The 12,570-nt window shown below is 40.0% G+C and overlaps 1 protein-coding gene across 24 annotated transcripts in view; it reads right to left on the bottom strand.

The window, feature by feature from the left end:
• Positions 1 to 12,570, bottom strand: part of CALD1 (caldesmon 1) — a 188,092-nt gene that overhangs the window by 115,177 nt on the left and 60,345 nt on the right. For 6 of the 24 annotated variants that reach the window (XM_067042106.1, XM_067042096.1, XM_067042113.1 and 3 more), the window contains exon 2: positions 4,176 to 4,267. The exons of the other annotated variants lie outside the window; for them this stretch is intronic. The gene's annotated coding sequence lies outside the window, so the exon portion shown is untranslated. The remainder of the gene's footprint in view (positions 1 to 4,175; positions 4,268 to 12,570) is intronic. 24 annotated transcript variants of the gene reach the window in all.

A 12,570-nucleotide genomic window follows, 5' to 3' on the forward strand; every position in this document is an offset into this window, starting at 1 on the left:
TCCAGTAAAAGTCGATTTTAAAAAAATCTAGATTTAATTTGGCATTAAGTTGGACTTGGGATACAGAGAATAGTAGGAAGGAAAACGTCTCAGTCTTTTCCCCTAAGATTGAGCCTTTAAATCCTATTGGAGGACTGTTGCGTGGACTAGTGCAAGATGTTTACAACTTTGTTTTGTTGAACATCCCAAAGCAAAGTTTGGAAGTAGCTGAGTCTGTGTCCTTGAACTGTACAAATCCTGTCACAGTTAGAACCTCAGACTTTTGATAGTTTTGTTTGAATGCTAAATAGCAGGATCGTTTTTTTTTTTTTCTCTTTACTGCATACTCACTCATGCTTTTTGGAATAAAGGTCTGGAAAGGAGTTCTAGACAAGAACTCCTGGCACCATTGTTTGTTTTTCTCCCTGCTATCTGTGCCCTGATCTTGGCTTGCCCACCCTGACACAACCTCTTTCCATCAATAGCTGTGCTAGGCAGGAAGGTGTTCTCCATGGAGGTACCTCTTAAGGCCAGGTGCAATTCCCTGGCCAAGGAAACACCATCACTTTGCCAAAATTACAAAATCTGCACATGGTGATGCTGGAATGACCTCTTGCTTTCCTTACCATGAAAGTTTCCAGAATTGGGAAGACCATGAGAATCCATGTTCCTTGTGTCCCCTCAATTCCTAACCAAACTTGGGCTCACGGTGTATTTTCCTCTTTATACCCCATGACAAGGACCTGAGAGCAGTCTTCTCAGGGTGGGTGAGATGAGGCGGATTCAAGATCTTTTCACATATGAGCCTCATTCTACAGTCACTATCAGAAATCTGTAGAAAAGACTATTAGTGTAAGAAAGACCCCTTCAGATCCTGCTATAACAAGTATGGCACATTGAACTAAACACTTTGTCAAGGGTGTCCAGGGAGGCTTGTTCTGCAAAACTCAAGAAAAAAGGAAGGGAAAAAACCCTTCTCTTTCCATCTCATCTGGAGCTTCCACTGACTCCAAACATATTGGCCCACAGTGGTTATAAAAACACCCATTTATGCTGTTCTAAACCAGGGCAAAGCCTGCTAGGTGCTTACAACTCAAAGCACTTCTTTTACATGCTCATAGGAAAATTATCTTTCTCTCCAAATTCTATGGCTGACTGAAATTAATGAAACGCAGTCGGGAGGCACCTCTGTTGGCCACTGGCCACCATTCATTTCGAACACCCCACTAGGCCATTCATGGATTGCAGCGCTGTTTTCTCTTGACTTCAGAATTTCTCGTTCTCATTTTATACAAATAGCAATTCATGTAAAAATCACTGACACAGGTGTCATTGGCATTTTAGGTAACTGAGCGAAAAATGGCACCTTTTTCCTGGCAACTTGAAGAATATCAAGAGGAAAGTATGGAAGTGAGGGGTACTTGAAAAAATCTGATATCTCAAAGTTCATTTTTAAGAAATGTAAGGGAGTATGCAGAGGAGAAGGAAACTTACAGACCTCTGATAGCCTCTTCCGCTAATAATCAGACAATCTAAAGAAAGATCAAGGGTTTCTGCTAAAGAAAGAGAACCAATGGAGAAAGAAAAAAAAGCAAGGAAAAGAAATGACACTTTAGCAAATAAAAGGGAAACGAATGAATAGCTTTCCCCCTTCTGTTTGCATCACGCTAAGCAGGAAAATCTTGGGAAATTCAGTGCTGGGGTAAACATGGCGCGATTAGAAATGACATTTGATAGTGGGGCCCATAGAGGAGAAGCTTGTTATGGCCACCACAACTCACGGACTGGCCTCTCCATGCCTCACTAGCCCCCATTCTGCCCTGGGCATGAAACACGAAAATACCACCAATGCCTTCTTGAGGGCCCAGGAGGTATGTATGGGGTGACCAGCAGGGAACAGTGGACTAAGGAGGGGGTTCAGTGCAAAGGAGGCACACTCCCCCCGACTAAGTCCTTTACTGACCGTCTGGACAAGATGATGTTCCATGTCCACGGAGCCCCAGCCTCCTGACCCTAAAAAGGACCCACCTTCTGTCTCTTTGGACATTAAGGAGTCTACTCCTGGGGTTCCCCCACTGTGCAGTCTGATCAGCTCTGACTGTGGTGAAGAAAGTGGTCCTAAAGGAAAGTGTTGATGTATGACATCCCTGGGCATATGCAGCTGGGGAGTCAAACACACGCTCATGCGTGGGGTTAGCTAGAGGGAGGCAAAGTGGGGTAGGGCAAACCCCACAGGAATGGTTTGGGGCATAGCCCCTAAAGGAGAGGACAGAAGAAGGAATAAAATAGGACCAAAGGAATAAGTGGAGAGCGAAGTAGATAGATATCCACATTAGCTAATACACATGTTCTTACAAACCCTCGTTAGAAGTAGCATTGAGATTTCTTCCTCTTGGGAGGGTCCCTCTCCTGTTATTTAGCAGGCAACCTTTCTACATGCAATTGCTGGTGGCATTTTAAACCACTGCTCCTCTCCCTCCACAATCTTTCTGGGTGGCGTCATCCACTCTCATGGTTTTAATTCCTATGTATAGGTTATGACTGTGAAAATCTCTATCTCTAGTTCTCACCTGGGCTTCAGACTTGCATATCCCTTGTTTTCTAGACACACACCCTTGGCTGTCCCACAGGCCCTTAAATTAGCAAGTCCCAGTCTAGACTCCTTGTCCTTCCTTCTTGGCTCCCAAAACAGTGTTCTCACAGAAGAGTGACTGTATCTGGAGCAGGTTCATGCTATTTACTGTCTCCTCACTCTTTGAGGAGTGAGGTAAGTCTCCTGCCATCAGTTAATCATATCTTTCTTCCAGTCCCTCTCTCTAGCTTTGACTCATTTCCACCTCTGGGGGGCGGCAGGCAGCAAGTGAGGAGAACACATCACTAATAATCATCATTTGGAGGCAGTCTTAAAGCAAATAAATTACAGATTCAGAAACTGCATCTTCTCATCCATTCATTCATGTATTCATTCAGTCACTTAATAAGTACTATTAAATGCTTACCACTTACAAAACCTCCTCTAGTGCTGCCAAAGATGTAAAAGGCACACCCTTCAACTTCAAAAATTACATAAAGTAATAGGGAAATGAGAGATGTGTACAAAGGACTACAACACACTGTAGGAAAACCAAATATTCTAAGAGTGATATAAATGCTAAGGGAGTTCAGGAGAGGAGAATCAGAGAACAGTCCATATTCAACAAACTAAAAATCAGCATACTGAGAAAAAAAGATGATGGGGCATTATGGACTGAATTGGGTTCCCCCCAAATGCATATGTTGAAGTCCTAACCCCTAGTACCTTAGAATATAACTAAATTTGAAGATCAGATCCTTAAAGAGGTGATTAAGTTAAGATGAAGTCATTAGGGTAGGTCTTAGTCTGGTACGATTGTTGCCCTTCTGAGAAGAGGAAATGTTGGAGAGAGAGAGAGAGAGAGAGAGAGAGAGAGAGACACCAAACACATGCACATGTGCGGGCAGTGGGGTGGCCATGTGAAGACACAGGAAAAGACGGCCAAGAAGAGAGGCCTTGGAAGAAACCAAACCTGCTGACACCTTGATCGTGAACTTCCAGCCTCCAGAACTGTGAGAAAATAAATCTGCTATGTACCCAGTCTGTGGTGTTTTTCTATGGCAGCCATAGAAAAACTTTTCTCCCTACTAGAGCCAACCTCGGAAAAACTGTGAATGAGTGAAGTTTCCTTTAGCTTCTCCATCTACCTCCTGAAATCCCCTCTTTCGGTTCCCCAGGTAGACCTTCTGCTGGTGGAAGTTCTCCCAGGTGAGGGGGATTTGCTGAGAGTGAGGGGTATTTCCCCCTGAAATCATCGGTGTCTGTTCAAAGGTGAGCTTCTTCACCCTGAAGACTGACTCATCATCTCTCTATTCCCTCAAGTCAGCAACATTCTTCTTGGGAAGTGAGAACTTCATTATTGACTGGGGACAGTTTTGCTTAAGATATTATATATGCAGGAAAAAATTAAAAATAAAGCAAAAAATCAGATTACGAAGCAGGAAAACAATTCCTTCCAAACTTGCTAGATGACTTGGTAAGTAAACTCTGAGGAGCATAGCAGAAAGCTTCGTTCCGCACAATGCATCTTTAGGTGCAGGAATTTAGAAAAATCAGGCAGAGGGGCTATGTGACTGCTAAGATCAGAGCCCCTCCCCAGTAAAATCACATAAACTCTACTCACAGCTAAGCAATCAGATGTCCACTTGTAAACCTCTGGTTGATCACCAATCTCTATGAATTTGATTGGATGATCTTGAATCTTTTTAATGATACCTGGTATAAAAGGAGGATGGAAACATAAGTGGAATAAATTTTAGTTAACGTGGAACTACATATTTTAAAATACAATTTCTTCCTCAGGTACTGTTGTTGGTTAGGACCGTAAAGGGGAAATAAAGCACAGATATAAATAGATATTGTGCATTTGCATTTTAAAGAAAACAAATACAATTATTACAGAGTCAATCCCTGAATTCTTCTAAATAATGGAGGGGAGAAGGTGGTATAGTTAGTACAAAGCAGGGAGTACTACCAGTGCCAACGATCAAAGACAACAGGCTTTAGAACATAGTCAGAGACACTGCTTTCTCTAAGCTCACGCTCAAAACCTTCTAAACCTCAGACTCTCAAAGCCTTTTTGGAACCTTTGTCCAAAGTTTTCTGCTGTTGATGGTCAGGAACTTGGCTAACAGGTAGAAGAGGAGGCTCTGGAGGATTACAAATAATTATAGAAAAGTACTGGTAGAGAATCTAGAGTTCACTCTCTTGCACTTGAAACACAGCAATAAATATTAAATATAAGAAGGGCCAAAGAAATAATTACCTGGGACAGTAAATCACCATCACACCCCTAAACCTGCCCCAACACGATGTAACAAGGGATGCTAATGGGTATGAATATGGAAAATGCAACTTTAGGTTTTAATGTTTGCCTTTCATTTAGTAGAATAATGGGCTCAAGTGGACCTTAAGAACATACCTTGCTTTCCCCCACCCCACCCTTAGCCATTTTGCATTGGAAGAAAATAGAAGTTCATAGAGTTTAAGGGACTGGCTTGGAATCACACTACTAGAAATTGATCCTGGATTCCTAGATTCTCATTTCATTTTTCACAGGTAAAAAACAAAACAAAAACCTGCCTAACATGTTATCTATGGTTTGTATCCATCTGACGAAGGCTGGTTTGCAAACTAGGGATTGGGGAACCTCGAGGGGCTTGTAAATCGGTCAGCAAGACGAGGTGCCATCCATTTCCTTAGTCCTGAGCAGTCACTCAGGCTATCTTCATCTCCCCTCCATCAACCTCAACCACCTCTTCCTACTTGTCCCAAATGCACTCGTCTAAACAACTGTTGTATTGTCATGCATCTAGAGTACCTAGCTCAACCTAATCAGGATTTAGGGGACTGGGACCCAGGCATATGTGTTTCTCAACTGTCCCCGGTGAATCTACAGTGCTGCCAGGTTGAGAGTCACTGAGATAAAGATGCAGCATTCTTTTCTAAATCACTGAGCCCTGGGCCCATGTGGGGGTCGTAAGAGGGCTCCACTCCAAGTTCTGTTCCTCTCTGTGCCAGGAACATATTGGGGATATGCCAATGAACAAATAACCATCGTACCCGGCTTCATGGCACTTATGGTGTACTGTCCCCCTAGAACAGAGGTTCTTAGGCTGGCCACCTATCAAAATCTTCTGGGAGAGCTGTTTTAAAAAAATATGTCATGACCTCCAGAGAGGTGCCCAGGAATTTTCACCTTAAAAGAAGTTCCCTACATTCAGTTGCTGATGTAGATTATAGTACCCATCCCACATAGGCCTCTCATTCTTGGCTCTCAGGCTTCAACTAAGGCATAGACTAGAAGAAAGCAAGGAGTTACTTGCCTGGATTGTAAATGAACAAAGCAAGAGATTTAAACTTGCAGGGAAAAAAATTCACAGTACCTTCCCCAAACCCTCTGGCACAGTCAGTGTTTATTTGCCTGGTTTCCCTTTCCCTGGTCCCAATTCCCTCGGTTTTTTTTTTTTTTTTTAATTGGGAATGAATAAAGAAAAAATAAAGAAATCAGGGATCAGGGGAAAATTTTTTTGTTTGGTCTGTAGAGTCTCTGCATATGTTTATGAACTATCTCGTTAGTGAGAAAAAGACAAAAAGCTTTTGAGAGAAACCATAAAGTGAATAGCAGTGACTAAATGTAGAGCTTGTCTTCAGATATACTTTCTATTTTCAGATTTACGATGGAAGGATAGAAAGTTGATGAAGCTCTCACTCCTTGTTTTAAGATTTTTCTCTACTGTCAGCTACCTTGCAACTTCAAATAGATGCCTGGGTGAACCATTACTCACTGGATCCCTTTAAGCTTTTTCTTCAGTGCCCAACACATAGATTCTGACTGACCTGGCTCAGAGGCAGTTGCTGAAATTCTCTGCAGGCAGAGCTAAGTCTAGACCAGACATAGTTAGGAAAGGAGCGACCCGAGATGAAGGAAGAGGGGCTGGGAGAGAGAGCTGGACGGTGTGAGGTAAATGAGCCCGTTTCCCTACCACAGAGTCCCCTTCCCAGCCAGTGGCAAACAGCCAGGTGCTATTTATTGCTCCTTTGATTGAACTGTCTGCTCAGGCATGTGGGGAAATTGGGGTTTTATAGGAAAGCATTCACTATGGGAGAATCAAGGTGTAATAAAAAAGGAAGGAGGAATTTCTCTCCTTTCAATAAGCTTTCTAGTCCTCCAAGAGGAGGGATTTTCTTAACACCCTTAGGAAACCTCTACCTAAAGCCATTCAGTAGCATGACAAACAGAAACTAGCCCCTTCCTAGGTTACACAAGTGGAAAAATATTGACAGTACATACTTGAAAAAAGTGGTTACAATCCTACTTTAAAATTCCTACCACAAGTGTTCACAGAAAGATGCCATTTTTCAAAGGGACACCAAGGCGTTGGATAAAGGGGAGGGTCTCAGATGATAACGTATTATAACAGGGAGTTCTTGCAAAGGGATCCTTTATAAAAGGATCCCTTTTATAAAGGGATCCTTTATAAAAATGAAAACTTTATGGAGTCAGCAAGAAGAATCAGGTTTTCATTAATTTATAATTTTGCCTTGTACAGTCGAGCTAGGATCCTTTGATTTGAACATGAATATTTATACTAAAAAAATCCCCCATGACTCTTTTATAACATGCCTGCTCTCATTATGGAGATATTAATAACTACTGTGTAATAAGGGCTTTTAGTGCCAGGCCCTGTGCTAAGCTCCTTGCACACATCTATCTCATTTATCACTACAACAACCTAGTGAGATACATGTTCTTAACTTAGGAGAAGCGCTGAGAAGTTTGTTGTGTTTAAGACATTTGCCTAAATTCACCCAGCTGGTAAGTAATGAAGCCAGTATTCAAATCCAGGGGCTGACCCAGCCTGATGGGTGTATGGGAAGGATACACGTCCACATTCCTTTACTCATTGAGTGAGTTCTCTAAGCCAGGATGGGACACACAGTGAGGAGCAAGGACTCTGCTTTCATGGAGCTTACATTTTGGTGGAGTACAGACAGCATACATGTTTCCAATAGAGAGTAAATAAAAGAGCGTGATGTGATAAAGGGCCACTGGAGGGCTACTGAATGGTGAGGGATGGTCTCTCTGAAGAGGAGATATCTAGGTTGAAAATATATTTCTAAGAAAGTCACTCATGTGAAGAGTATTCCTGGAGGAGCCCTTGAGAACCCTGGTATGAGGTAGAGGGTTTTATGAGATGACTGTGTGCTCCGTGATCGTGAAACTCTTCCAAGTTGTTCAGTCCATACGGGATTCAAGCTTATCTGTGTATTAGCAGAACACACAATGCTGAAAGATGTGCTGAACAAAGGGACTTACCAAAAAATTATTCTCGAAGTATCACCTTTGCCAGAAAGCATGAGGGTGGTAGAGGTGCTGGTAATCTGTCCCTACCCATAGGGGAGAGTGCCAGGGATACACATGGTCACCTGTGTGTCCAGTGTCCAGAACAACAGAAGTCCCCCTGTGCTCCTGTTCACTTGGTAAACCTGAAGAGAGCTGCCTTCTGTGGGTTTACATGAGTTCCTTTCAGTCTTGTGCATTGGAGGATAAGGCAGAATATTTCTTAATAATAGAAGAATGAAACACTACAGGATATAATCCTTGGAATGGGAAAGGAATGGTAAGAAGCTATTTCAGTCTTAGTTGGCAGGAAGTCACATAACTTGTGTAGGGATAATTGAAATAAAATATTTAAAAATAGGTCTATGGGTTTTAGTCAAAATGTGTCAGTAACAATAAAACATTAATAATTGTCTCTTGTGAATTGTCTCTGTTTTGCATTTAGAGCTGAATATGGGAGCTAGGAGTATTTTAGAAGAGAATAAATATGTGATCTCAGGGAATTTGGGTCATTTAAGTAAATACTAATGAGTGAATTGACCTTGACCAAGTCATTTAAGCACTCTTGGCCCCTCAATTTTTTTCTTCTGTAACATGAAGCATTTGGAATAGATTTTTAAGATCCCTCCAATTCAGATGGTTCATGTAGAATTCTATGGCCTTTTAAGGGAAAAAATGTATTGTATATGTCTCAGTATCTGTGAATGACCTTGTTATGGTTGTGAATAAAATAAGTTCAATCACATTCACCCTTTTCAGCATCTAATGGGTTTCCCAGAGAAACGTATTGCTTTCCAGGGACAACCTATCCTACCCCTTCTCCATTGTTTCTAAGAGATGAGTATATTTTATAGCTCTGAGAGAAAGGATAATGTATCACATAATAATATCTATAATCTGTTGAACACCTACTATGTGCAAGGTACTTGATATCTGTTATCTAATTAAAAAGAAAACTGGGAAAACAGTTGTTCTTAGTGTCCTATTTGAAAGTAAGGAGACGGATTCAGATTCACTGTCACATAGTTAACAAGTAGCAGAGTTGAAATTGCAGCCCAGATTTGTTTGACTCCAAAGCTCTTTCCATGACTGAACACTTGGAGTAGAAAGGAAAAGAGTATATAAGAGAATAAGAAACTAAGCAGAATGTTTCTGAAAAGCACAGCAGAGTTTTCTGCAGTCTCATGGAGCTAAGTAGGAAAAACTCAAAGTTCAAGAAGGAAGAACCATTCTGGAGTTGATATATCAATATCTTAATAGTGATGGAAGTTACACAACTATCTGTATTGTCCAAACTTACAGAACTGTACACTAAAAAGAGTAAATTTTACTGTATATAAATTACACTTTGATAAAAAAATGGAAGCAAGGAAAAAAAAGAGGAAAGGGTCTTGGGATACAGTCTCAGACCTTTGTAGAGTTCATTCGTGGAGAAGGGGCAAACTAGAGGTCAATGGAGTTGTACAAAATGGCAGATGAGTTTCAAATCACCTCAGCCCTAATTCAACTAAAGTGAACTTCCTCAGCTCTATCTAACTACCAGAAGATAGAGTAACTCAATTTGGAGAAAAGTAATGTCACCTAGCACCTCAGTTGGATATCCACATGGACAAACAGAAAACCAAATCTTGACTTTTATTTAACATCATACGCTCCCCTCCCCAACTCCAGATTGACTGTAGATCTAAATGTGAAAACTTACACATTAAAGCTCTCAGAAAAAGGAAGGTACCTCCATGATCTTGGGATACGCAGAGATTTTGTAAACAAGATGTATAAATTATTAACCATAAAGGAATAAAATTGATAAACTGTACTGCATTAAAATTAAGGACCATAAAGAGAGTGAAAAGGCAACTCACAGATTGAGAAAATATATATTAGTAAAACATATATCTGACAAAGGATTTGTACCTCATATACAAAGAATTCCCACAAATCAATAAAAAAGATAGATGACTCAACAGGAAAATAAGTAAAGACTTTAATAGGTACTTCACAAAAGAGGATATTAAAACGGCCAAACAGACATATGAAAAAGTGCTCAATCTCATTAATCATTAGAAAAATTCAAATTCAAATTACACACCACTAGAATAACTAAAATTTAAAAGACTGGCAATTCAACGTTTTGACGAGAAACTATAACTCTTATGCGCTGCTGTGGGAATGTAAGTTGGTACAATCACAGGTAAAATATCGATATTTGGCAGTATTTGCTAAAGCTGAATATCTGTAGATCTGGAGACCTCAAAATCTTACTCCTAGGTGTATACACGGCAAAGATCCATGCATATATTCATCAGAAGACATGAACTAGAATGCTCATACCAGCACTATTCACAACAGCCACAAACTGGAAATCAACTCAGTGTCTATCAATAGCAAAATGGATAAATTGTGGTAGGCAAACGATGAAATACTGTATTGCAAATTAGAATAATCTAAGTATCACTCAGGCAATGAATCTCAGAAACACAATTTTAAACAACAAAAGTCGGACACCAAAAAAAAACTCTATAGGATTACATTAATATTAAATTCAAAAACAGACAAAACTAATACTTGGTATTAGAAATCAGAATGATGGTTCTCATGGGGCAGTGGCCGGGGGTGGTGGGGAGGAGGCATGACTGTGGAAAGGGGCACGAGGGGGGCTGCTGGGGTGCTAAGTCATGTTCTGTTTCTTGATCTGGGTGCTGGCTGTATCACTGGGTCATTTTGTGAAAATTCATCATGCTGTACAGTTGTGATTTGTGCACTCTTCTGTATGTTACACATCAATAAAATGATTATTTTAATAATGTGAATAGAAAAAGATGAAGCCTCAATCTGGAAAGATGACAACGAAAGGGAATTTATGGGCTCGAAATACATAAAATCATGAAAATTCAATATTCCCAGTCATATATTACACTAGTAGGAAAATAAAAATAATAAAAAGAAAGACAAACAATGAGAGAAAACAAAAAGGTAATACAAATCAATGTACTCTGCAGGGGGAAATCTGTAGTCGGGAAGGCTGGGATCAATTTGGCCAGTTATTTCTAAATTAAAAGTCAACACTGGATTATTTACCAATGACTTAGTGAACTTTCCACATATATATTTTGGGTTACTATATCTTAGAAGGGAAATATTGAATGTTTTTGCAAGTGGCCCATACCAAAGCTATTCAAATACAGGGACTACTTATCATCTTAAGATGTTGTGAAACCTCACAGTGCATTCAGCCCCTTGCTTACTAACCACAGTTTCCTCTCTTCACTTTCAAACACCACTCTTCCCAAATCTATCTCCAGTGTCTCACATGTGCATTAAGTGCTTGCACTGCACAAAGTTTCCTCTTCACTTGTTTCAATTGCGTGTTTCCATTTAAGCTTTTGCCTGTGTATCTTGAGCAACACTTGTCTATAGTTTGCTTGTATTTCAGTGTGAATTTTTACATCTATGGGAGAATCTTTTGATTTTCATAGGATGCATTTTTTCATATTATCATGGAATTATGCATACAGCCATACACAGATATTTGTATAAACTAGTAGATAAGAGAGACAAGGTGTATTAGTAGGCTACTATGTTAGGAATTTAGCTACCAGGCAGACTAAATAAAGAGAGAGACTAAGGAAACTGCTCTTATAATTCAAAAAAAAGTCAATTATCCAATGAAAGTAAGAATTCTCTTGGCATTCTGCAACAAACAGATTCACTGGATTGCTAACAAAACTTTACACTATTCAGCTGGGTTGGACATGGGTCTTTCCCTTGAAAGCAGCATGGAATTGTGAAAGAAGACAGGCTGTGAGGTCATAACAGAGGTATGACCTTAGGGAAGTTCTTTGTGGGATGTCAGTTACTTATTTAAAAATGAGGATAATAATAACTGCCTTGAAGGGTTTTTACTCCTCTGTGCCTAGGTAGTTTTTTGTTAATGCCTCTATGGAGGCATTGCCACAGCGGGCTGTCATTGTATGAGCATGGGCTTCTTGATGGCAAGGACATGGTCTTACCCATAATTCTATCCCAAGCATTTAGCAAATTCCATGACATATAACACGCTCTATAAAAGTTTATTGGTGAGTGAATGAATGAATAAATGAGATAACATATAACCTAGAATGCCATAGGCCCCCAATGAACATTACTCCTCTCTTTTTCTCCTCCTTTATTATTCTCTATCTGGTAAGCAGAATGAATCAACCCTTAGCTTATTTCTGTTAGGTGGCCAGGACCAGCAAAGGTAGCCAAGGAAATTTTTCTGAATTCCCCTTAAAATTTCATGGGAAGCCAAGGATATAGCTTATATTTTTGTTCACAGAGGAGCCAATTTTGCACAAGTCTGAAGATGAAAAAACATTCTTATTAGAACAGAAGAAGATCTCATAATAGTACAAAAGAAGGGCTTTGATATCTTAAAACAGTGCCTATTTGCTGCAGCCTTTCCTATTTTTTCTTGGACAGTTTTTGAATTAAGAATAATCCATGATGTTGTTTGCACTGGCCAGGATTTTTCAATTGTTAATAAAAGAATCAGAACAGATATTTAGAGGTAAGATATTTTCTGATCAGAGAAGCATTAAGCATCTGTCCATGGCAGGGTGAGGGTCAGATGTTTATTTTTAAGCTGTATGAAAAGTTCTCTGCTTCTCTAAAGCAAGTCGGAAAGTGAAAGTAA

The sequence above is a fragment of the Kogia breviceps genome, chromosome 9 (assembly GCF_026419965.1).
Source record: "Kogia breviceps isolate mKogBre1 chromosome 9, mKogBre1 haplotype 1, whole genome shotgun sequence".
NCBI lineage: Eukaryota > Metazoa > Chordata > Mammalia > Artiodactyla > Physeteridae > Kogia > Kogia breviceps.